The 26,034-nt window shown below is 39.7% G+C and overlaps 2 non-coding genes across 2 annotated transcripts; both read left to right on the forward strand.

Annotated features, from left to right (window-relative positions):
• Nucleotides 1-838: 838 nt before the first annotated feature.
• Nucleotides 839-945, forward strand: LOC122060349. The gene has a single exon (XR_006134368.1). It is a non-coding gene; the product is annotated as a small nucleolar RNA R71 (small nucleolar RNA).
• An 8,532-nt stretch (nt 946-9,477) lies between these two features.
• Nucleotides 9,478-9,584, forward strand: LOC122060354. Its single transcript, XR_006134373.1, has one exon. It is a non-coding gene; the product is annotated as a small nucleolar RNA R71 (small nucleolar RNA).
• Nucleotides 9,585-26,034: the final 16,450 nt, after the last annotated feature.

Raw genomic sequence — 26,034 nt, forward strand, 5'->3', positions numbered from 1 at the left:
ATTGGTTAATGTTTGTGAACTAACATGCTGATGATGCCTAGGGTTAGGCTCTGATTGATTAGGTAAAGTTCTTTTCTCCCTCTCACGCATAATTGAGACAACTTGAGTGAGTTCTCTCGTAAGATTTCGATGGCTTGTCATGAGGAGGGCCATATTTTTTTCCAAGTCACTTATTCTACTTGCCTCTCCAGTGTTGGTAAACCCAGGGTGTTACTGATAAGATGATAGAAGAGAGGCCCTAGGAAAACTAGCCTGAGGTCCTACATTTGACCTACGAAAATTATTTTGAGAAAAAGATTGTTGTGCAAAGGGAGGCCTTTGGAGTCTAGGTTGACCTTGATTATGAAAATTGGAAGGCCCTGCTTGGTTGCCCTGATTCCAAGAGAAATTTGGATGATTTCTCCATCCTGGATTGTAGGTATTACTATATGGATTATTCTGGTATAAGGCATTAACACTATCATTAGAAGTGCCCCCAGAGGTGTTGGGGCATTCTTCTAGGAGATGTCCAGGGGACTGGCACCAAGCACAAATCTTAACCAAATTGACTGATGATGGCTCTCTAGGAACAATAGCCTCAATTCTCTTGATTAGGCTATCCAAATGGGCTTCCTTGGCTACTATTCCATCCACAAAATATCCTTTTCCTCCTATGGTTCTTTCACTCTCTTGGGTTGATTCCCACTCACGGGTTTTGTCAGCTAAGTCAAGTAAAAATTCCCATGCCTTTCCTTCATCTGTAAAAGATGTGAATCCCTTAGGGCACATAGACTATATCATTTGTTTAATTGGGTAATCAATACCCTCATAAATTATTTGACATAAATGCCATAGGTCTAGGCCATGGTGAGGGCATTCTTGGAGTAGATCTTTGAATCTCTCCATAAGTTTGAAAAATGACTCACTAGGCTTTTGCCTAAACTGAAGGATATCACTTCTAAGCTTATTGGTCTTGTGAGTTGGGAAAAACTTCTTAAGGAAGACAACTGTGAACTGTTCCCATGAGGTTATGGAATTTGTGGGTAACCCATACAACCACTTCTTAGCCTGGTCTTTCAATGCAAAAGTGATAAACCTAAGCTTAACAGCATCATCAGAAAGCTATTGGATCTTAATTAGAACACATACCTCTTCAAATTCCCTTAGAAATAGGTATGCATCCTCAGAGGTCAACCCATGGAAGTGGGGCAACATAGTGATGTATTGAGATTTGAGTTAAAAATTATTGCCCTGGGCTTGTGGTAGAACTATGCAGGAAGGTTGGGTTGTTCTAGCAGGGTAGAACCTATCTTTCAGAGATTTAGGTGAAGGGTTCTGCTATTGGTCTCCCATATTGAAGGGTTTTAAAGAGAGCGAACGTATAGGGTCACTACTTGTTGGATCTCTTCTTTCTAACCGATTCTTAGTATTACGTATCCACCTAACACTCGTGCAACAGAAAACTACCCACAACTAGAGTAAGAAAAGCACAAAAGAATGGATAGCAAATATTTTTTTTTAATGATTTTTTTGATTTTTTTGATTTTTTTTTTGGCTTTTTGAGAGCTTACCGGCAGGGATCCGAGGTTGCTCAGGTCAATTCCCGAGGTACTGCTATAGGGCGAAACCTGTCTTTATCATACTGAGAGGCATGGCAACCTCCACAGATACAACTATTATTGCAAGTTGTTCTTCTTAGGAATTCAATAAAAGAAAAAGAAAAAAAAAACAAACAAAGCACTCCGATTTACCAAAAGAAAGTGAAAAATAACATGAAACTGTCTTCCCGGCAACGGCGCCAAAAACCTTGAACTTAAAACTTGATCGATTTGAGATACTACCAGTACTAAAAACTAGATCTAGAATAAACCAAATCTGAAATTTCTAGTACCAGAGAAAAAAAATCTGAAAAAAAAATATTGAACTTGAAAGACATGCTTCATAGCTTGTTCTTGTCACCTAGAACTAAGCCTAGAACTAGAACTTGAAAATTACAACTTCAATTACTTAAATAATAAAAATAAAAGATTGAATCAAAAATAAAAGTGCTTGCATTAATTGAATAAAAGAACTTACAAAAGTGTTTAAAGCATAAACCTAGAACTAGAGATAAAGAAAGAGATAGAGCAAAAAAAACCCTAGAAGAAGAATGAATTAGAGAGGAAGAGAGGGACAATTTTTTAGAGTTTTGTGGACTCCCTTTTATAGGGAATAGGAGAGAGAGAAGGATGTCCAAGGGTGGATCCCCTTGGACGATTTTGTGGTGAGGGGGAGGAGAGAGAAGAGAGAAAATGTGTGGAGAGATCGCCCACGATGTTTTTGGCTTTTTTCCCTATTTTTTCTCTTTTTTCTATTTTCTCTCTCTTCTTGCACAAGAAACCCTCCTTGGCCGATTTTTCTTGCTTGGATTTGGACAATATTCTTTTTTAAATGAGAAATTCCATCCATGCCCTTGTCTTTTCTTTTCGTTTTCTTCTTCTTCTCAATTTTTTGTCTTTATTTTCTCTCTCTTTTTCAAACTTGCGTACAACAATCTTGGCCGACCTCCTTTGAGTGATGAGTAGGAGAGAGAAAATATTCTAAAAAGAACCTCAACAAAATAGCAGCTAAGAGGTTCGAACTTGAGACCTCCTAATAAGGAAGGGATTTTGCACACCACAACTCACCAACTACGCTAGGTAGTTGTTGTTACCAAAAACGAATCTTCAATCACTTAAGGATGTGGTCCGTTGATCCTTGTTGGCATTTGGAATATTCCTTATACCCTTGGGACAACTCTAGACGGGCTGGTTCTGCATCTCGGTTCAATTCTGATCCATTATTTTTTTTCTTGCCCGAAAATAATAATCACTTGTACGGTTGACCAAACAAATGTGTACTTTTAATTGAACACGTCCATCTTGCTCAGAATTTCATCCTCTTCGCAACCATGAAAAGAAATAGGACCTCTTTACGTGTAAAATTGGAGATATAGCACCCGATAGTCCTTAAGGCATTGAAAGTATAAAACCTGCAAAAAGAGAGTAAAACCCAAGGTAGCTCCATTCTAAATATGTAAAATGCATAATTTACTACCCTAGATTTCACACATAAGTGTGCTCATCAACTGGTTCTACATCTCGGTTCAGTTTTGATCCATTATTCTTTTTCTGACCCGAAAAGAATAATCATTTGTATGGGTGACCAAACAAACATGTACTTTTAATTGAACACGTCCATCTTGCTCAGAATTTTGTCCTCTTCGCAACCATGAAAAGAAATAGGACCTCTTTACGTGTAAAATTGAAGATATAGCTACCGATAGTCCTTAAGGCCTTGAAAATACAAAACCTGCAAAAAGAGAGTAAAACCCAAGGTAGCTCCATTCTAAATATGTAAAATGCATGTTTTACTACCCTAGATTTCACACATAAATGTGCTCATCAGAATTCCCCCGCACTTAGACTTTGCTAGTCCTCGAGCAAAACAAAAAGAAAAAGAATAAAGATAAAAAACCTAACTCACTTTCGTAGGAATCACGGTTGCACTTAGCATGTGCAACAAACCTTTAAACCCCTAGGTCACCCCTAGTGGACGAGTTGTGTCTCATGGGTGTTTGAAGTGAATATATACCTAAAATTCAGAATAAAAAAATCCCAACCTTGGCTAAAGGTAAGGGCCATACCAATCCAGAGCAAAGATAATTCATCTTACAAGGGACCCCCACACTTGAACTTTATTACCCTTTATCAATTCTAGGCACTAGCATATTTCTTAATTTGGAACTCACTTCGTCTCTTCCAAAACATCCTTATCTTAAGGCAAAACCATTTGTGAAGAAATAGGGAACCAATGATTAAGGCGTTGGAGTGTTTTTGACCAAATATGTTGCCTAGCATTAATGACATTTACACTTTTTTTCTCCTTTTTCGCTTAATAACCTCTATTCTACTCCACTACTTTTGGCCTGAATGACATAGTGGAGCAAAGACCAGACACCCAAGTTACTATGTAGCTTCACTTTTTGTATATACTCACAAAGACAGTGATGCTAGAGTCCTTTCAAAAGTTTCGTCCCTAGGAATTTCGATCAAGACACCACGCTTCCTGAGGCGCAATGCCTATCTAGTTCCAAGGGAATCAACTCTTATTCTTTTTTATACCGCATTTCACACTTCATTTAAAATTATGCATTTGTCAACTCATGCCAAATTAAAAAGAATGTCTCAACTCCAAATCAAAAGTACAAGGAACCCATAGACTTACATCTGGTCCAACACCATAAAACAAGGGTCTTTTATTTGTCAAAAGAAGGTCCCATCTTAAGACACAGGCATGTTTCTTTCTTCTCAACAGGGTTTTTATACATTCAAGATGGGTACCTTAATCAAAACTTTTATTTCCATACATCAAGCAATCGAATGGTATGATCATTAGCCAAAATCCCAAGTAGGACTTCATCCTTCGCAAGCTCAAAAATGAAAAGAAAAACAAACAAAACAAAGTGGAAAAAGCAAAAACTGGTTTCCCTCCCCCACACTTAAGTCATGCAATGTCCTCAACGCATAGAAAGAATTAAAAGTGAAGACAATGCAAGGGGGTCATACCTGATTAAAAGTTAGTCATCAGTGTAAAGAGGTTCATGGAGATCCATGATCTCTTCACTACCAATAGTAGGAAACTCGAGGAATAATTTCAAACGTTGATCATTAACCTTCGAAATTACCCCTGTTCCTGGATTCAGAATCTCCAAAGCCCCATGGGGATATACATTATGGACAATAAACGGTCCATCCCATCGGGATCTAAGCTTATCAGGGAAAATATGGAATCGAGAGTTGTATAGGACCTTATCACCAATTGCAAAAGATTTATGCAAAATGTGCTTATCATGAAAAGTTTTGGTCTTTTTCTTGTAAATCCTAGAACTTTCATAAGCATCATTTCTAAGTTCCTCAAACTCAGAAAGTTGGAGACTATAATGAATTCCCACATCAGACAAATCAAAGTTGAGCTTCTTGATGGCCCTAAAGGCCTTATGCTCCAACTCAACAGGTAAGTGACAAGCTTTCCCATACACCAAACGGAAGGGAGACTGACCAAGGTCAATCTTGAATGCAGTCCGATGGGCCCATAAGGCATCAATGAGCATAAGGGACCAATCCTTACGGTTGGGATTAATATTTTTCTCCAAGATTTGTTTGATCTGCCTACTAGACACCTCACTTGGCCACTAGTTTGGGGGTGATAAGGGGTAGATAACTCATGGGTGATCCCATACTTTTTCATTAAGGCCTCAAAATGCCAATTACAAAAATGAGTACCCCTATCACTAATTATTGCATGTGGTGCACCAAAGTGGGAAAAAATGTTCTCTTTGAGAAACTGGACCACCACTTTGTGGTCATTAGATTTACAAGGTATGGCCTCTATCCATTTAGAAATGTAATCAACAGCCAAAAGTATGTACAAATTTCCAAAGGAATTAGGAAATGGTCCCATGAAATCGTTGCCCCATACATCAAAGATCTTAACTACCAAAATAGGATTGAGGGGCATCATGTTCCTCTTATTGATATAGTCAAAAGACTGGCAGGCGGGACAAGCCTTGTAAAAATAAAAAATATCTCTAAAAGAGTGGGCCAATAAAATCAGATTTGGAGAACCTTTGCGGCAGTCTTCTTGGGTCCAAAGTGTCCACCACATGCATAATCATGGTAAAAAGAGAGAATAGAATGTTGCTCATGATCAGGAACACATCGTCAGATAATCTGATCTGGACATCTCTTAAACAAATGAGGATCATCCTAGAAAAAGTGCTTAACTTAGGAATGAAACCTATACTTATCTTAGGTGGACCAGTGATCCGGAGTCACACCTGAAACTAATAAGTTGACAATTCCAGAAAACCACGGTTCACTGGACACTGTAAATAACTATTCATCTAAAAATTTCTCATTGACTGAAGAATCGACAGTCAAGAAATTGGGAAGCCAGGATAAATGGTCTATAACTAGGTTTTCAACTCCTTTCTTATCCCTAATTTTTAAATCAAAATCTTACAAAAATAAAACCCACCTAATGAGATAGGCTTTGGCATCCTTCTTTTGAACTAGGTATCTAAGAGCAGAATGATCAGTATACACCACCACATGTGAACCAACTAAGTAAGACCGAAACTTTTCTAATGCAAACACAACAGCTAAAAATTCTTTTTTAGTGGTTATATAATTGAATTGTGCATTATTTAAGGTCCTACTAGCATAGTAAATGACAGTGGGCAACTTATTAATCCTTTGACCCAAAACTGCTTCCATGGTAAAATCCAAAGCACCACACATCAGTTCAAAAGGTTCAATCCAAACAGGTGGTTGAACAATGGGTGCATTGGTTAACTCCTTCTTAAGTTGTTTGAAGGATTCTAGGCACTCTTTAGAAAATTCAAAAGTTTGATCTTTGGTAAGTAATGAAGTAAGAGGTTGGGCTAACTGACTAAAGTTCTTAATAAACCTTTTGTAAAAGCCCGCATGCCCTAGAAAAGACCGAACATCCTTAACAGATTGAGGAGGTGGTAAATTATCAATTAAATCCACTTTGGTTCTATCTACCTTAATTCACTCCGTGGATATTACATGGCCTAAAACAATACCAGATTTAACCATAAAATGGCATTTCTCCCAATTCAAAACCAAATTCTTAGTTATTCACCTTTTCAAAACTAGGGAAAGATGATAAAGACATTCAGAATAGGAATTCCCTTGAATTAAAAAGTCATCCATAAATACTTCTAAGAAATTTTTGACTATGTCAGAAAAGATGTTCATCATACATCGTTGGAATGTAGCAGGGGCATTGCAAAGCTCAAAGGGCATACTCCTGTAAGTAAATGTTCCATATGGGCATGTAAAAGTGGTCTTATGTTGGTCCTCTAAAGCAATTGGGATCTAATTATAGTTGGAATATCTATTGAGAAAACAATAGTATTCGTGTTTAGCTAACCTCTCTAACATCTAGTCAATGAATGGCAATGGGAAGTGATCCTTCCAGGTTGCCACATTAAGTTTCCTATAGTCTATGCACACTCTCCACCCTGATTGGACATGGGTTGGAATTAGTTCATTATTGGCATTGGGAACTATAGTCACCCCAGACTTCTTAGGCACTATATGAACTGGGCTTACCCATTGGCTATCAAAAATAGGATAAATTATTCCATGATCCAAGCACTTTAGGATCTCTTTCTTAATAGCTTCCATCATCACTAGGTTAGCTCTTCTTTGGGGTTCCGTGGATGGTTTGGAATCCTCCATAAGATATATATTATATTGCACAATAGAAGGGCTCACACCCTTGATATCAACCATGGTCCAACCTAGGGCTTTCTTATTATCTTTTAATACTTTAAGTAACTCCTCTTCCTGGCTAGAAGTCAAACTTGAAGAAATTATTACAGAATGAGTCTGGTCAGGCTCTAGGAAAGCATAACTCAAATTAGATGGTAACTGCTTAAGATCTAGCTTAGGGGGCTCAACTATGGAAGGTTTAGGAATGCAATTGGAAAGGGGTCCTATGGGCTCCACAGGTATGTGAAGACTCAAGACTTCAGAAAAGAAATTTTCACTATCATCATCCAACTCATCCATACACTCTTAGAATTCTGAATCAAAATCAGTATCAAAGTTGATGATTAAATCATCAGAAAAATCTAGAAAATTCTCAAGCATATTGATCTCTTCTTCCATATGTGGTTGTTTGCCTATTCGAAACATGTTAAACTCAACAGTTTGGTTGCCAAAAGATAACCTTAGGAAACCATTCCGCAGTTGATTAATGCATTACTGGTAGCCAAGAATGGTCTTCCTAGAATTATTAGGATCTTATCCTTAGTTGAGAAGGGCTTGGTATCTAACACAATGAAATCAACAGGGAAAATAAATTCCCCCACCTTTAGTAAGACATCCCTAACCATCCCTTTAGGAATCTTAACAGACCTATCTGCCAACTGAAGAGTAGTTCCAGCGGCTTTCAATTCTCCCAATCCTAGTTGCTCATACACATGGTAAGGTAAAAGATTCACACTTGTGCCAAGGTTAAGTAAGGCATGGTCAATGTATGTGTTTCCTATGACACAAGATATGGTAGGGCTCCCTGGACCCTTATACTTGGCTATTATAGGCTGAGTAATTATGGAACTAATGTTACCTGCCAAGAACGCTTTTTTGGGTATACTAGTGATACGTTTGTGAGTACACAAATCTTTCAGTACCTTTGCATAGGTGGGGATCTGGGATATGGCATCCAAAAGAGGGATGTTCACTTCTACTTTTTTTAAGGCTTATAAAATTTTATCCATGGAAGCAATCTTCTTTTTGTTTACCAAATGATTAGGAAATGGGAGAGGAGGAATATAAGGACTGTTAGGGATTTTTCCTTTTTCAGAAGAGTCCTTTTTTATTTCCTCAACCAAATCATCTTTAATATCAAAAGAATCCTTAGGTTCATCAGACGAACCTAGAACAAGAGGCACACTTGTGTCCTCAACTGAAGGAGAGCTAACAGGAGTAATAAATGGGGAAGATTTAAGAATGCTCTGTTTGTACTCTCTTCCACTCCTAAGGGCATAAACAATATTACATTGGTTAGAAGGCCCTTGTTGGGTCTGACCTTGTACTATATTCAGTGGTGCATTAGTTGGTGCTTGTGAACTAACAGGCTGATGATGCTTAGGTTAGGCTCTGGTTTACTGGGTAAAGTTCCTTTCTCCCTCTCACGCATAATTGAAATAACTTGGGTGAGTTCTCTCATAAGATTTTGATGGTTTGTCATGAGGAGGGATATATTTTTTTCCAAGTTATTCTACTTGCCTCTCTAGTGTTGGTAAACCCAGGGGGTTGCTAATAAGATGATAGGAGAGCGGCCCTAGGAAAACTATCCTGAGGTCCTACATTTGACCTAGGAAAAAAGTATTTTGGAAAAAAGATTACTGTGCAAAGGGAGGCCTTTGGGGTGCAGATTGACCTTGATTATGAAAATTGGAAAGCCCTGCTTGGTTGCCCTAATTCCAAGAGAAATTTGGGTGATTTCTCCATCTTAGATTGTAGGTGTTACTATATGGATTATTCTGGTATAATGCATTAACACTATCATTAGAAATGCCCCCAGAGGTGTTGGGCATTCTTTTATGACATGTCCTGGGGACTGGCACCAAGCACAAATCTTAACCAAATTGACTGATGATGGCTCTCTAGGAACAATAGCTTCAATCCTCTTGATTAGGCTATCCAAATGGGCTTCTTTGGCTACTATCCCATCCACAAAATATCATTTCCCTTCTATGGTTTTTCACTCTCTTGGGTTGATTCCCACTCACGGGCTTTGTCAGTTAAGTCAAGAAAGAATTCCCATGCCTTTCCTTCATCTATAAAGGATGTAAATCCCTCAGGGCACATAAACTCTATCATTTGTTTAGTTGGGTAATCAATACCCTAATAATTTATTTGACATAAATGCTATAACTCTAGGCCATGGTGAGGGCATTCTTGAAGTAGATCCTTGAATCTCTCCATAAGTTTGGAAAAGGACTCACTAGGCTTTTGCCTAAATTAAAGAATATCACTTCTAAGCTTATTGGTCTTATGAGTTGGGAAAAACTTCTTAAGGGAGACAATTGTGAACTGTTCCCATGAGATTATGGAATTTGTGGGTAACCCATACAATCACTTCTTTGCTTGGTCTTTTAATGCAAAAGTGATAAACCTAAGCTTAACAACATTATCAAAAAGTTGTTGGATCTTAATTAGAACACATACCTCTTCAAATTCCCTTAGAAATAGGTATGCATCCTCAGAGGTCAACCCATGGAAGTGGGGCAACATAGTGATGTATTGAGATTTGAATTCAAAATTATTGCCCTGGGCTTGTGGTAGAACTATGCAGGAAGTTTGGGCTGTTCTAACAGGGCAGAACCTATCTTTCAGAGATTTAGGTGAAGGGTTTTAATGTTGGTCTCCCATATTGAAAGGTTTTAAAGAGAGCAAATGTATAGGATCACTACTTGTTGGATCTCTTCTTTCTAATCGATTCTTAGTATTACGTACCCACTTAACACTCATGCAACAGAAAGCTACCCACAACTAGAGTAAGACAAGCACAAAAGAATGGATAGCAAAACATCTTTTTATGATTTTTTTTTAACTTTTTTTTTTTTTTTTTTTTTTTTTTTTTACATTTTGGGAGCTTACCGGCAGGGATTCGGGGTTTCTTAAGTCAATTCCTGAGGTACTGCTACAGGGCAAAACCTGTCTTTATCATACTGTGAAGCATGGTGACCTCCACCGATACAACTATTATTGCAAGTTTTTCTTCTCAGGAATTCAATAAAAGAAAAGGAAAAAACAAAACAAAGCAAACAAAGCACTCCGATTTACAAAAAAGAAAGCGAAAAATAACATGGAACTGGCTCCCCGGCAATGGCAAAAACTTGTTTGAGATTTTAAAATATAACCGCAATTGTATGGATCAGTGTAACTACGGGTCGAACAGTGGGAGAGCAGCCACTTTATTTTTTTGCTTCTTTTAATAATGCAAAATTGAACCGATTAATAGTTGTGATCTAATTCTTATTACCGTCCTAAACATATGTATCTAAAATAATGTCCTAACGATTCATCATCTAAGAATTTAAATACGCAAGCCACACAATTAAAATTAAATAAATAAATAGCTGAAAATAAACACCCCTTGCAATTAAAAAGCAATGAAGGAAAAAAAATGCTGAAATAAAAATAAAGTAAAAGAAAGGGGATAAAGCTAGAGAGAGACTCAAAAGTAGGTTTCTCTACTTAGCCTGAGGGATGTAACTTAATATGAGCTTCCCTACTTGACCAGAGAGTCACTCTTACAAGGGTTACTTTACTTGGTTTTGGGAAAGGGAGACAATTAAAATAAAAACAATAAATGATGGTTCTATGGCTCGAAGGGACAAAGCCAACACATACACTAACCATGAACCTTGGGGAAAAGGGATAGCAATAATGTAACGACTAAAATTAAAAATCCTAAATTAAGATAGAAAGGGTAGTCAGAAGAGGGAATGAGATGGGGGAGAGAAGACTACTGAAGGAGCCTACTTACTTGAACTTCAACCTTTGAACTAAAAACTTGATCGATTTGAGATACTACCAGTACTAAAACCTAGATTTGGAATAAACCAAATCTGAAATTTCTAGTACTAGAGAAAACAAATCTGAAGAAAAAAAAAATTGAACTTGAAAGACATGCTTCATAGCTTATTCTTGTCACCCAGAATTAAGCCTAGAACTAGAACTTAAAAATTACAACTTCAATTATTTAAACAATAAAAATAAAAGACTGAATCAAAACCAAAAGTGCTTGCATTAATTGAATAAAAAGAACTTACAAAAGTGTTTAAAGCATAAACCTAGAATTAGAGCTAGAGAAAGAGAAAACTAGAGAAAGAGATAGAGCAACAAAGAAAAAACCCTATAAGAAGAATGAAGTGCCTCCTCCCCTTGTATTAATTCTATTATATAGAGAATGGGGAAGGAAGCTAATGATTTTAGCTTCTAAAAAAAAAGATTTTTTTTTATCTTGTTGATGAGGTGGAGGAGAGAGAAGAGAGAAAACGTGTGGAGAAAGATCTCCCATGATTTTTTTTTGCCTTTTTTTTTCATATTTCTCCCTTTTTCTATTTTTCTCTCTCTTCTTGCACAAGAAACCCCCTTTGGCCAATTTTTCTTACTTGGATTTGGACAATATTCTATTTTAATTGAAAATTCCAGCCATGCCATTGTCTTTTTTTTTTTTCTTCTTTCCTATTTTTTCTCTTTATTTTCTCTCTCTCTTCTTCAAAGTTGCGTACAACCATCTTGGCTGACCTCCTTTAAGTGATCAGTAGGAGAGAGAAAATCATCTAAAAAAAACCTCAACAAAATGGCAGCTAAGAGGTTCGAACTTGGGACCACCTGATAAGCATGGGATTTTGCACACCATAACTTTCCAACTATGCTAGGTAGTTGTTGTTACTAAAAACGATCTTCAATCACTTAAGGATGTGGTCCATCAATCCTTGTTGGCATTTGGAATATTTCTTATACCCTTGGGACAACTGCAGATGGTCTGGTTTTGCATCTCGGTTCAGTTCTGATCCATTATTCTTTTTTTGTCCTGAAAAAGAATAATCACTTGTACGATTGACCAAACGAATGTGTACTTGCAATTGAACACATCCATCTTGCTCAAAATTTCATACTCTTTGCAACCATGAAAAGAAATAGGACCTCTTTATGTATAAAATTGGAGATATAGCGTCCGATAGTCCCTAAGGCCTTGAAAATACAAAATCTGCAAAAAAAAGAGTAAAACACAAGGTAGCTCCATTCTAAATATGTAAAATGCATGTTTTGCTACACTAGATTTCACACATAAAAGTGCTCATCAGTCTTCACACAGCAGAGTCCTGAGACTAGGGCGGTACCGCCTATGCATATCTCTTGTGGTCCCTAGACCTGCTGTCCTACGGAGATAGGGGCTTCAAGGGGGAAGGCTTTATTATTCATGTAACTTTTCTTCTTGTACCCATTTCCTTTCATTCATTCAATCTGTGATTTCTTACTTTAATCTCTTGAAATAGCCCTGGTGCTTTGAGCACCTGTGGACCATAGCCCCCAGACTAAGGGATCCTCAGACATTCTTCTTCCCTCTAGCCACGAGGTGGGGGGATAACTAGGTGGTCAGGGCTCGACGCCATCCTCTGGGGACCACTGCTCCTTCTCTTTTAAACGATCTTACTGAGGTATGACATGTCTGACACTGAAATTCTATTTTCCTGATGTTGTACTTACCCTTCCTTGGTTTACAGGTTACTTGGAGATCATTCCATGACCTCGTATTTCCATATTTCGAGAGAGTCACCTTGGCTTATCAATTGTCCAAAAACCGAGTTGTTTTTCCAGGCATGTGGGGCCATGCCTGGTACTTAGGAGAGAGAGTAGTACCCCAGTGGTTAGATATCGATCCATGCCCTTCTCCTGGTCTTCCTCCACCCACTATGCATTGTACAAAGGCTGTCCCTACAGACGAGATGAAGGGCTTGGCTAACGAAGTATGGGAGGACTCCTTTCTTGATTCAGACAGGGACTACGGAGCCTTCCTCGAGGAGGAGATAGTGTGCATCCCTCTCGATCCCGATGGTCCAGTGGTATATTACCCTTTCTTGAGTATTTCCTACAGATTCTTTCATGTGTTGGTCTTAGCTGACGTTCTTCCAGGGGAGAGTGAGATGTGTAAATCCTTTTGCTATTCGATCGCATGTCAGTGCTACCGATCCTTCACAACCAGGGCCCTCTACCAGTGTCAGCAGGTCTCTCAGAGTTGCTAACGTCCCCTTTCGTGGCTTCCCTACCTAGACCAATCCCAACGCAACCAACCCCAGTCTCCCTCATCTTCTAGAGCCAAACACAAATGTAGACACTTCCCTTGGACTACCTATTCCTTATGATTATGTGAGTATCTAATCATTTTCCAATTAAATCTACATTTCTTTTGGTTGATATGCTCTTTCTCAGGTGTCCCCGGAGGTCTATACTGAGATTAGGAGGATACATTATGGCCTATGCGAGGTGATAGTTGCCAAGGATCGGGAGATTATCCAGCAGGGTGCACTGATTTAGGACCTGATCCAATGGCTAGAGCTGGTTGGAATAGCATCTGTGGACTCCCTGGTGCTTCATGAGGATGGTTCAGAGTACGGTTCAGATGATGGCTTCTGACCCATAGGGATTTGTTCATGTATTTCCTGCAAACACAAACACATGGATATTTTCTTTCATTTTTCTTTTTCCCTCCCCTTGTTTGTTCATTATTTTTTTCAGCGTCTTATGAAAACTTACTTTTGGCATAAAGAAAATCTTTCTCTCTTTTTTTTGTTTGCTTGCAATTCTTAGGCACAATCAATTCCATAACTCAAGTCATAATTAGAATAATCGGGATAACACGAAAATCTAAATACTTCCTCATTCCATTACCAAGTGAATTACATAAAAAGGGGGACAATTTTCCTACCACAGAAGTAATAGGTGAATAACAAGGTGGGGAGACAATTCTTGAGGTGGATGAAAGTTCACTAACTCTTCTTGGTCCGTCTCCTCGAGCCCATATTGTCGGCTGATGTACATAGGCAAATAAAAGGACTTGTGAGTCAATCCCATCAATCTGACATAGGTGTGGCCAAGGGTCTTCATTAGAAAATCTTCTTGTGGCTTCCCTAGGCACCTCCATGTAATATCTTGCATAATTTTTTCCGATAGGTACTTTTCCCAATCGGTGATAAGGTTGAATTTCGAAACTTCTCTCTTATCCCGGTAACAAAAAACTCCGAGTGGGCTTCCCCTTAATGGTGTGGTGAGCTTCAGATTCTCAAGGACCCAAATCTAAAAAATAGCAGGACTCCCCTAATAATGATTTAGTCTGAATCTATGGCCATAGCTCATGTCATCAAATCCCTTGAACGTTTCTGCAAGAACCTTAAAGACAATGTCACCTCCCTTCTTCAACTGTTTTACTACCTCAATCAGAACACATGGTGCACCATGCCTTGGAGTGCGGAGAACATAATGAGCTATCATGCAAAGTAAATAAGCATCCAAGGATCTCTGCTGATGGATTCCTCCCATTGGTAGATATTGGATGAAGATCTGAGCCACCTTTAGAATGTCGATCTTCCTATATCTGACAAACTACTTTACTTCTTCTTCTTTCCATCCGAAGAAATCCTGAATTTTCTCTAAGCAATCTTCCTTCAAAGAGGGTTGGAAGAAACTGCCTTTGGATGGAGATAGTATACAAATCCAAAATTCTTCAAGAGTTTGGTAAATCTCCGCTAATCTAAACCGAAATATGTGTAGGTTGGCATCCCAGTGTTGAGGCACCTGTCGGGGTAATTGGTGATGTAGCTTCACACATCCAACCCGGCCAAGAAATGACACATTCATGGATTCCAACAATCCTGGTGCCCTCATATTTATGTCTAAGGTCTATTTCCTCAACGTCTTATCCAACAAGCCCATGAATTTTCTGTAAACCAACACAAACAACGAGATATGATGATTTATCAAAGCATTACTCATTAGCTAATGATTTAAACAAGCCTGTACCGCTATTACATCAAGCTCTTCTCTTTTTTTTAATTTGACTGACCAAAGGTGGATAACAAACTAGCCCTAACGAACTGGTGCTGGGTGGCAATTTTCTTTTATGGGATAGAATCCTGGATAAGAATGGACGGACCATAGGTGAATGACAGATACTTAATGGCCTTGCATGCCAAATCGCAATTCCAGAGTGACAGAATTCTGGATAAGAAGTCATGGACCAATGGGTGTATGACAAATACTTAATGGCCTTTCATGCCAAATGGCGATTTTTTGGGGGGACACAAACTATGATGATCTGTTAAGATACTTTGGTTATTAATCAAGGAACCGATTTATTACATTTAGATGGTTGAGACCACACTTACCCATGTCAAGTTGCTTACGTATCCCTCAAAAGGAATCAGGTCTGACGTAGTTCAGGCTATTCACCCTTTCAGACATAATATTTCTTGAGTTGATCCACATTTACCAATCCGGGTATTTCTTCATCGTTGTGGTCTATGAGTTTCACAGCTTTGCCTGGTAGAATCTCTTTGACAGTGAATGCTCTTTGTCAGGTGTCCCCGGAGGTCTATGCTGAGATTAGGAGGATGCACTATGGCCTGTGCGAGCTGATAGTTGCCAAGGATCGGGAGATTGCCCGGTAGGGTGCACTGATTCAGGACCTGCCCTAGAGGCTAGAGCAGGTTGGAATAGTATCTATGGATTCCCCGGTGCTTCATGAGGATGGTTCAGAGTACGATTCAGATGATGGCTTCTGACCCATAAGAATTTGTTCATGTATTTCCTACAAACACAAACACATGGATATTTTCTTTCTTTTTTCTTTTACCCTCCCCTTGTTTGTTCATTTTTTATTTTAGCGTCTTATGAAAACTTACTTTTGGCACAAAGAAAATCTTTCTCTCTTTTTTTTGTGTGCTTGTAATGCTTAGGAACAATCAATTCCATAACTCAAGTCATAATTAGAATAATCGAGATAACACGAAAATCCAAATACTTCCTCATTCCATTACAAAGTGAATTACATGAAAAGGGAGACAATTTTCCTACCACAGATGGGATAGGTGAATAATAAGGTGGGGAGACAATTCTTGAGATAGGTGAAAGTTCACTAACTCTTCTGGGTTTGTCTCCTTGAGCCCGTATTGTCGGTTGATGTACATAGGCAAATAAAAGGATGTGTGAGTCAATCCCATCAATCTGACATAGTTGTGGTCAGGGGTCTTTATCAGAAAATCTTCTTGTGGCCTCCCTGGGCACCTCAATGCGATATCCTGCATAGTCCTTTCCTGCAGGTACCTTTTCCAATTAGTGATAAGGTCGAATTCTGGAATTTCTCTCTTATCCAAGTAACAAAAAACTCCAAGAGGGCTTCCCCTTAATGGTGTGGTGAGCTTCAATTTCTCGAGGAGCCAAATCTAAAAAATAACAGGATTTCCTTGATAATGATCTAGTCCGAATCTATGGCTATAGCTCATATCATCAAATCCCTTGAACATTTCTACAAGAACCGTAGGGACGATGTCACCTCCCTTCTTCAATTGTTTTACTACCTCAATCAGAACAGATGGTGCACCATGCCCTGGAGTGCAAAGAATATAACGAGCTATCATGCAAAGTAAATAAACATCCAGGGATCTCTACTAATGGATTCCTTCCATTGGTAGATATTGGATGAAGATCTGAGCCACCTTCAAAATGTCGATCTTCCCATACCTGACAAACTGCTTTACTTCTTCTTCTTTCCATCCGAAGAAATCTTGAATTTTCTCTAAGCAATCTTCCTTCAAAGAGGGTTGGAACAAACTGCCTTTGGGTGGAGATAGCATACAAATCCAAAATTCTTCAAGAGTTTGGCAAATCTCCACTAATCCAAACTAAAATACATGCTGTTTAACATCCCAGTGTTGAGGCACCTGTCGGAGTAATTGGTGATGTAGCTTCACACATCCAACTCGGCCAAGAAATGACACATTCATGGATTCCAGAATCCTAGTGCCCTCATATTTATGTCTAAGGTCCATTTCCTCAGTGTCTTATCCAACGAGGCCATGAATTTTCTGTAAACCAACACAAACAATGAGATATGATGATTTATCAAAGCATTACTCATTAGCTAATGATTTAAACAAGCCTTTATTGTTGTTGCATCTAGCTTTTCTTTTTTTTTCAAGCTCTTTTTTTTCTTTTTCTTTTTTTTTTTTTTTTTACTTTGGCTGACCAAAGGTGGAGAACAAACTAGCCTTAACGAACTGCTGGTGGGTGGTGGTTTTCTTTTAGAGGATAGAATCCTGGATAAGAATAGATGGGCCATAGGTGAATGATAGATACCTAATGACCTTGCATGCCAAATGACAATTCTTCGGGGATAGAATCCTGGATAAGAAGTGACAAACCAATGGGTGTATGACATATACCTAAGGCCTTTCATGCCAAATGGTGATTCTTGGGGGGACACAAACTATGATGATCTTTTAAGATACTTTGATTGTTAATCAAGGAACCGATTTATTACCTTTAGATCGTTGAGACTGCACTTGCCCATGTCAAGTTGCCTACGTATCCCTCAAAAGGAATCTGGTCTGACATAGTTCAGGCTATTCACCCTTTTAGGCATAATATTTCTTAAGTTGATCCGTGTTGACCAATCCAGGTATTTCTTTGCCATTGTGGTCTATGAGTTTCACAGCTTTGCCTGGTAGAATCTCTTTGACAGTGAATGGGCCACTCCAGTTGAGCCTGAATTTCCCACTTGGGTCATGAATTGGGGCTCTTTGTTATCAAAGAACAAGTTTGCCTTCTTCTATGTGACGAGGCTTCACATTCTTGTGAAGGCCCGGGCGATTCTCAATTGATATTTCTTCAAATTATCCATAGCTTTCATACACCTTTCGTCGAGAAAGTTGAGCTCATCATGTCTAGCCTTCACCCACTCTCCTTTAGGTAGCTGACTATCAAGGAGCACCTTTAGGGATGGTACCAAGATTTCCATAGTAGAACTGCCTCTACCTCATACACCAAAGAGAAAGGGGTTGCCCCCATTGAGGATTGTACGAAAGTCCGGTATGCCCATAAGGCAAGGGATAACTTATCAGCCCAATCCTTATGCGTTTCTGCCATTTTCTACAGGATGACTTTGATGTTCTTATTAACTACCTCTATAGCCCCATTGGTCTGTGGCCTATAAGTGGTAGATCGATGCCTTCTAATACTGAACTTTGTGCAGATTTTGTCAATCTTACCCCAGAATTGGGATCCTTGATCTGATATCAATTCTTGAGGTACTCTATATCGAGAAATGATATTTTCTTGGATAAATTCACCTTAGCAGACGTAAGGACTGCATAGGACTGAGCTTCCACCCACTTAGTGAAATAATCAATGGCTACCAAGATGAACTCATGACCGATGGATGCCTTGGGGTTGACCTTTGTAATGATATTGATGCCCTAAGTGGAGAATGGCCAAGCTGAACTGAGCAAATGTAGCTCGATTGGTGGGATATGTATGATGTTAAAAAATATCTGACACTTATGGCATTTTTTGACAAAGTCCACGCAATTTGCTTCTATTGTGTTCCAGTAATATCCCAGCCTGAGGATCTTCTTAGATAACATCTTGGCATTCATGTGGGGTCCATAAAGACCTTGATGAATTTCCTCCATGATGGTTGTAGCTTGTTCTTCATCCACACACAACAACTATATTTCGTCATAGGATCTCTTGTATAACAGATCCTCTTGAAGAATAAACTGGGTGGCATATCTTCTTTGAAACTTCTTTTCTCTGTTAGTTGCTTCAACTGGGTACTTCTTTTCCCCGATGAAATCCACTATGTGAGCGAACCAAGACTGACCATCCATAGTGAGAGTTCACGGAATTCTAATAAATGGGCCTACTTTTTTGTTCTACCAAGAATGGTCGAACTCTATCCATAGGGTTGTGCTCTACCATAGAAGCTAAGGTTACGAGGGCATCAGAAAACCTGTTGTTATGCCTCTGGAATTATTCTAAAGAAATATTCTCAAAGTGTTCAATCACCCCTTCTAGATGTTCTTGATATGGCTTTCGCTTCTCATCTCTAGTTTTTCACTTTCCCTGTGTCTAACAGATGATAATGGATAAATCACCATAAACCTTGATCCTTTTCACCCCAATGGTTAAAGCAGTTTTGAGCCCCAAAGCACAAGCTTCATATTCGGCAATATTGTTTGTACAGGGGAAGTGAGGCAAAATGATGACGGAAAATAAAGGCCGTGAGGAGTGACAAGCAATATTTTCGCACCATATCCCTTCTGATTGGTTGCTCCATCAAAGAATAACTGCCATTCATTAACTGTGTCTTCCTCATCTATCGTCGTAATTCCTTTATCGAGAAAGGCATCATCCAAGGATCTTCCATCTTTATTGGGGTGAGCAACCAAATGATCAGCTATGGGCTAGCCCTTGATAGATTTTTGAGTAACATAGGTGATGTCAAACTCTGATAGTAAAAGTAACCAACGGGCCATCCTTCCTATTAAGGACAGTTTCTCAAAGAGATATCTGATGGGATCCATCTTTGAGATTAAGTGCACCGGATAGGAAAACATGTAGTGTCACAACCTTTTAGTTGTCCAAATCAACGCAGCACAAGTTCTTTCCAAAGATGTGTACCGGGTCTTATATTCTAGAAACTTCTTGCTGAGGTAATATATGGCATGCTCTGCCCCCTTTTCTATCTCCTTTTGTGCTAACAAAGAGCCCATAGAGTATTTTCCCACAGACAGATACAACAGAAGTGGTTCTCCTTCCACCGACAGTGTCAATACTGGTGGGTTCATGAGGTATCCCTTGATCTTGTCAAAAGCTTGTTGGCATTGGTCATTCCATTCCGTTGGTTAATCCTTCTTCAACAACTTAATAATTGGTTCACAGATGTAGTCAACTGAGCTATGAATCTGCTAATATATTGGATGTGACCCAGAAATCCTCGTATTTTCTTCTCAATTTGAGGCGTGGGCATTTCCTGAATTGCCCTGATCTTGATAGGGTTGACTTCAATACCTCTTTCACTTACCAAGAAGCCTAACAACTTTTCCACCGTTACCCTGAATACACACTTCTGAGGGTTCAATTTCAGCTGATACTTCTTGATTCTTTCAAAGAATAGCCTTAGTGCGGGAATATGCCCCTGCCGATCTTTTAACTTTACTATCATGTCATCCACATAGACTTCCACATCTTTGTTCATCATGTCATGCAATATGGCCGTGGCTACTCTTTGATAAGTTGCCCCAGCTTTCTTTAGTCCAAAAGGCATCACCTTGTAACAATAGGTTCCCCACGGAGTAGTGAAGGCTGTTTTCTCATGATCCTCTGGGTGCATGCTTATTTGGTTTTATCTCAAGAATCCATCCATAAATGATAACAAAGCATGCCCCGTCATATTATCTACTAATACGTCAGTGTGGGGCAATAGGAAGTCATCTTTAGAGCTCACTTTATTAAGATCTCAGAAGTCTATGCACATCCTTACCTTTCCATCTTTCTTTGGTACTGGTACAATATTGGCCAACCAATAGGGGTACTTCACCACCTGTGGGAACCTTACATTCCATTGCTTCACAACTTCTTCTCTGATCTTTTCACTCCATTCTAACCGTATTCTTTGGACTTTCTATTTTACTGGCTTTTCCCCAGGGTAAGTCGGCAATCGATGCTGCACGATGTTGGGGTTGATACCAAGCATATCCTCGTAAGACTAAGCAAAGACCTCGACAAATTCCTTTAAAAGATTAATCATCCGCTCTGCTTCTTCGTCATCAAGGGTAGTGCCAATTTTTACCTCTCGAAGGCATTGATTGGTTCCTAGATTAATAACCCGAGTATCCTCACGGATCGATTGGGCTTTTTTTGGTTTGCATTGTTTTATTAATTCTTGATATTTATTAAGACCATCATCACACAAAGGAGGCAAATCATACTCAGAATCAGAAATTTCATTTATAAAAGAAGGAATAATAGACTCGACATACAAGGACTCTGGACTTTTCTCAAGAGGGGAGACTGACACGAAATCATAAACAATAGATCTGACGCAATAAATTTGACTACAGATTCAATAATTGGCTTGATGCTTTTTCCAGAGGTATTCAGGCTGGTTGATTCAAAAGCATGAGCAAACGTGAAGTTTTCTCCCATGCTTGTCCAGTTCAGGAGTGGTTCAGTGGCTTGATGGATGAGGAGGTGTGGCAAAGAGTCTTCTTCTCCTTCTAAGAAAGTTGCTGCTAATTCTTTAGTGGGGTAGTAGTTGCCCTGGGTAGGTGCCCACTTCTTTACAAATACCAACTGATCAATCTTGTGCTCTCCGAAGCCAGACTTTCTGAGGGGTGAAGATCGGTGGAGATTGCTCAACCCTTTTTCTATGAAGTCCATCTTTCCGAGCCTATTGAGGGATGCCATCCCGATGCCTCGATCACATCTTTGACCACCTTCACAAGCCTTCCCATTGCAATTGGTTCAGGCACAGTACATACAAACCATCATCCTCTCTGCTCTCCTCTATTTTGCATACCTACTTCTTCCACCAAAAGGATGGGGTTTGAGCTCATGCAACTCTCGGGCTCTTAGCTCTTGTAGGAGGGAGTAAATGAAGCCTTTCACATTAAGGTAAAGTGGTAGACTCCAGGTGAGTCTTATCTTCTTTTTCCACTCCCTTTTCAGGAGGACTAGAGGACTTGGCAATTCTTTAGATTGGATTAGTGTTGCAGGGTTACTAGAGGTGAACCCATCTTCAATCATTCCAACTTCTTCTATCCCAGTAATGCAGCTGTCTTGGTCACTTTCCTTGACTAGCATTTTCTGTTGTTCAACTTCATGAGTCACCCAATCGAACTCGTCTTGGAAGAACACTTCAAATCCTTGTTGAATCTTTGCTATGGTTTCATCAAACCATGGCTCCAAATTTCCACAAAAGGGTAAATCCTCTCTTTTTTTTACAAAATACCCATTGAGAGTAGGGTAGTAAGAGATAGAGATCTTCCAAGTCATTCTCAACACTTTCTGTCTTTTGGTGGTCGAAGGAGTGTACCCTAAACCATTCTTCCCTTTGTTCACTGCCAAACTAGGCTGCTTTGGAACTCTTTGCTAGCCCCACGCTAGGAAAGTACTACATATTCTTCATTATCTGATTCATTGGCGGACTCCAGATGGCTTCATAGTTAGTTGGGATTTTCTCCCTTTGAGCTTCTTTGTCAATGGCTACGCAAGTGGTGTCTAATTCAAAACCACTCAGTTGCACCTCCTGGTCTTGTTCTTCCCCATTTTCAATGTTGGCCAAAGTGTCAACCACTTTAGGATCTCCGGCCACTAAGACCACCTTCTCCTCATGATTGAACTCCATTTTTTTATGGAGACTAGAGGACACCACCTTCGCAGGATGTAACCAAGGACTTCCCAAGAGCATGTTAAAAGTTGCTGGCATATCAATGACTTGGAAATCAACATCAAACTTCACCGGGCCAATCTTTACAGCAAGGGTAATTATGCCAAGGATCTTCCTCTTGGTATTATCGTATGCCCTTATGGTTTGGGTGGTTGGCTTCATTTCTTCCAAGTCGATGCCCATACTCTTTGATGATCTCAATGGTAGCACATTCAAAGTGGACCCGTTGTCAACAAGAACATCGGGAACCACTTTGTCAAGGCATTCAACTATAATGTGGACAGCCCGATTGTGTTGGGTTTCCTTAGGAAGCTCAAAATAGGAGAACATCAGGGATTGCATTGCATATGTTGCTCCTACTATATGTGCAAGGAGTGTCGGATTTACCTCGATCGATACTTGTACATTAGCGAGAGACCTCAAGACTGCTTCATAGTGTGAAGGGGATGCCATCAACAATCCCCAACTGGAGATATCTTCCTAGGAATTCTTGAGTTGAGCCAAGACTGGGTTCTCTAGCTCTTTCTTCATGCTGCTAGTTCCAACCTTATTAGCCCTTGGTTGTTCTACTGCTAGAGCCTTGCCCTTGTAGTCTTTCCCACTTTTAGTTTCCATCACGTTGATTAGATTTTTCACAATAATCTCTATGGGATAACTATCTTCATCATCACTATTGGTTAGGGTGATTATCCCCACCATAAAATCATTTTCTTCTTCTGATTCTCCTTCCCTGCTTGGGGTGGGAAGCCGAGAACCTCCACAAATATCCATAACCTTGGCTCATAGCTTCCTAACTACATTGGAAAGCTATTGGAATGCAGCATCTACCGCCTCTGCAAAAGTGTCATTTGGCCCTATTTCCTCCAGATCATCCAACTGCTCACGATAGTGACGATCACTGACGTTACTTCACCCAATATGTTGTCAATATCTTCTACCCTTTCCTGCATTCTCAATGTGTTGGAGTACACTTCACACAGCTTTTCCTCCATCTCTAATGTGGATTCGGGCTCATCCAGAAAAACTTGCATTGGCTCTCTAGATCCTTCATCACTTTCTGAATTTGACATAGAATCATCTCCTCTCATGCATAGGGAAGGGTAAATGCCACCTGTCGGGTTAGCTATTAGATCATCACCACCAATAGCATAGATTGAGAAACATATCAGATGTTCTGGTGAGTAATAGTCTGACTCATCATAATCAATGTATCCATGCCCTAAGTAGTCATCCCAGTCTAGATACTCATCATCTTCCTAAGACTTGTAGTCATCTCCATCATTCTCATCCTCGTCCTCATCGTCGTCATCATCATCCTTTTCTTCACTGATTTCACTCCCACTTGATTCTTCCTCAGATTCCTCAAGACCAACAAATTCTCCAGCATCCAAACGCTGGTAGTATTCAGAGCGTACGGACTGGAAGATTTCCATAGGGTTTGTCCTATCATTATTGGCTCAAAATTGGACTAGTCCCGACTCATCATCCTTAGTGTCACTTCCTATGTGGATTAAGGAAATGTATTCCTTAATCTGCTCCCCTATGGCCAATGTGGTTACCGCTCTAAGAAGATCAGTTGTAATCTATTCAATTACTTTTGGATTGTCTTCTAAAGTTACAACAGGCTGAATTAAAGAAGTAGGATCATTTTCCTATTTTTCTCCTAGAGTATTCACTAATCCTATTGATGAGGTCATCTTGAGGGAATCTGGTAGCATATCCTTACATTCATACCCATCTGTCCATCCTTCCCTTGGGTTACATACCGAACCTTGAGAATGGGATTGGTATGAGAGAGATGAGGGATAAGAAGTAGGATGGTATGAAGATGATGTAATGTGGGAAGTAGGATATGAAGATTGGGGGTGATAGGATGAGGAGGTTCCTTCACTTTAATGGTGGGGGTAAAGCTGATGATCTTACGGAGGCTGATAATATGGTGGAGGTTGATAATATGGTGCGGTGGATTCTTCTGATGAGGAAGGATAAACAGGGGGCATCCAATCTTTTGACTCTTCCTCTGATGATCCTCTTCTTTTGGGGTTCCTTATGACTTTAGCCCTTTGACTCATGACTCTCTTGTAAGCACGGGCATTCATATGATTCTTCCAAGCTCTAGGTGCAATGAGTTGAATAGGGTCACTTTCTGTGTCTTCTTCCTCCATATTGTTCACATTATCAGGGAGTGGATTGGTGTTGACATTGGGAGATTTCTTGATCTTAACTTCAATGGTCCTGTTGTCTACCAAGTCCTGAATTGCATGTTGTAAACCCAAACATCTTTCAGTGTTGTGCCCCTTCTGGGATGTGGTAAGCACAATATTTGTGATTCCTATACCAAGTTGGTGGAGGGTTGCTAATCACTCTTGGAGTCACTGTCCCTAGCAACCCTTGCTTTTTTAACTTCTCATATGCGACCATTACGGGCATTCCCAAATCAGAAAACTGCCTTCTTGGGCAAGAGGCCTTTTGGGCAGGTGCATCTGCTTGTATTACAAAGGGATGTGAAGAAGTGGCTAGTGAGACTGACTGCTAAACTGCACTCAGCACATTAGTTTCTGGACCCTTTCCCCATCCGACTCAAGTGTTCTTGCCTACATATTGGGAGGATCCTTGATACTAAGCCTCTCTCAAAATTCTATTCTCCACACATGTTCCTGTGGCTATCAAGGCATCAAAAGTTTGCAAATGCTAATGGTAAAGAACATCATAATAGGGTTTTGACATGTTTTCTATCAACATCTCTACCTGCTCTACTTCTGAAGGCCTATCTACCATCTTGGCGGCCTTGTCTCTAAGCTCATCAAGAAGGCGATGAATCCTTTTTTAGGTTGCTGCCTTAACATCTTAAGCTCCTAACGTTTCACATCCACCTTAGTATTATAGGAGTACTACTTGGTGAAGGCTTTCACTACCGTTGCCCATTTCTGAGTTTGTGGTGACTCCAACTATGTGAGCCACCTAAGTGTTGGTCCTGATAGGGTTAACATGAAGGCTTGCCCCATCTAGTTATCTACAAGTTGCCATGACTTGGCGATGCTGAGGAAGACTTTGAGATGAGCCTTGGGGTCAAACCTATCAGTCAGCCACTTAAATTTTTCTAGAATTCTTTCTCCGGAGAAGAAACTCTTTTCCTCAGAATCCACTGCTTGGCCTTTTGAGCCTTTTTCCGCTCGAATCATGTTCTTCAACTTCTCTAACTACTCTCTAAGTTTTCTTTCTTTCTCTGTCTCCGGAGGCTCAAAGCATACAGGTTCTGCAAATTCCTCTCTTCATCTTCAATCACTACCCTAGGAGGAGGGACCCTAGAATAGGCCCCTCATTGACCATTCAGATGGGTAGGTGAAGATCCTCTCTGAACAGTTGGTCGGACATGCTCTGGTTCTCCTAAGTCAACTTGGGAAGAATTCCCACTATGACCTATAGCTCCATTCTGTTCCACATCTCCTGTAGCCGGTGCTGGCTCATTCCTAG

Source organism: Macadamia integrifolia, chromosome 13 (assembly GCF_013358625.1).
Source record: "Macadamia integrifolia cultivar HAES 741 chromosome 13, SCU_Mint_v3, whole genome shotgun sequence".
Classification (NCBI taxonomy): domain Eukaryota; kingdom Viridiplantae; phylum Streptophyta; class Magnoliopsida; order Proteales; family Proteaceae; genus Macadamia; species Macadamia integrifolia.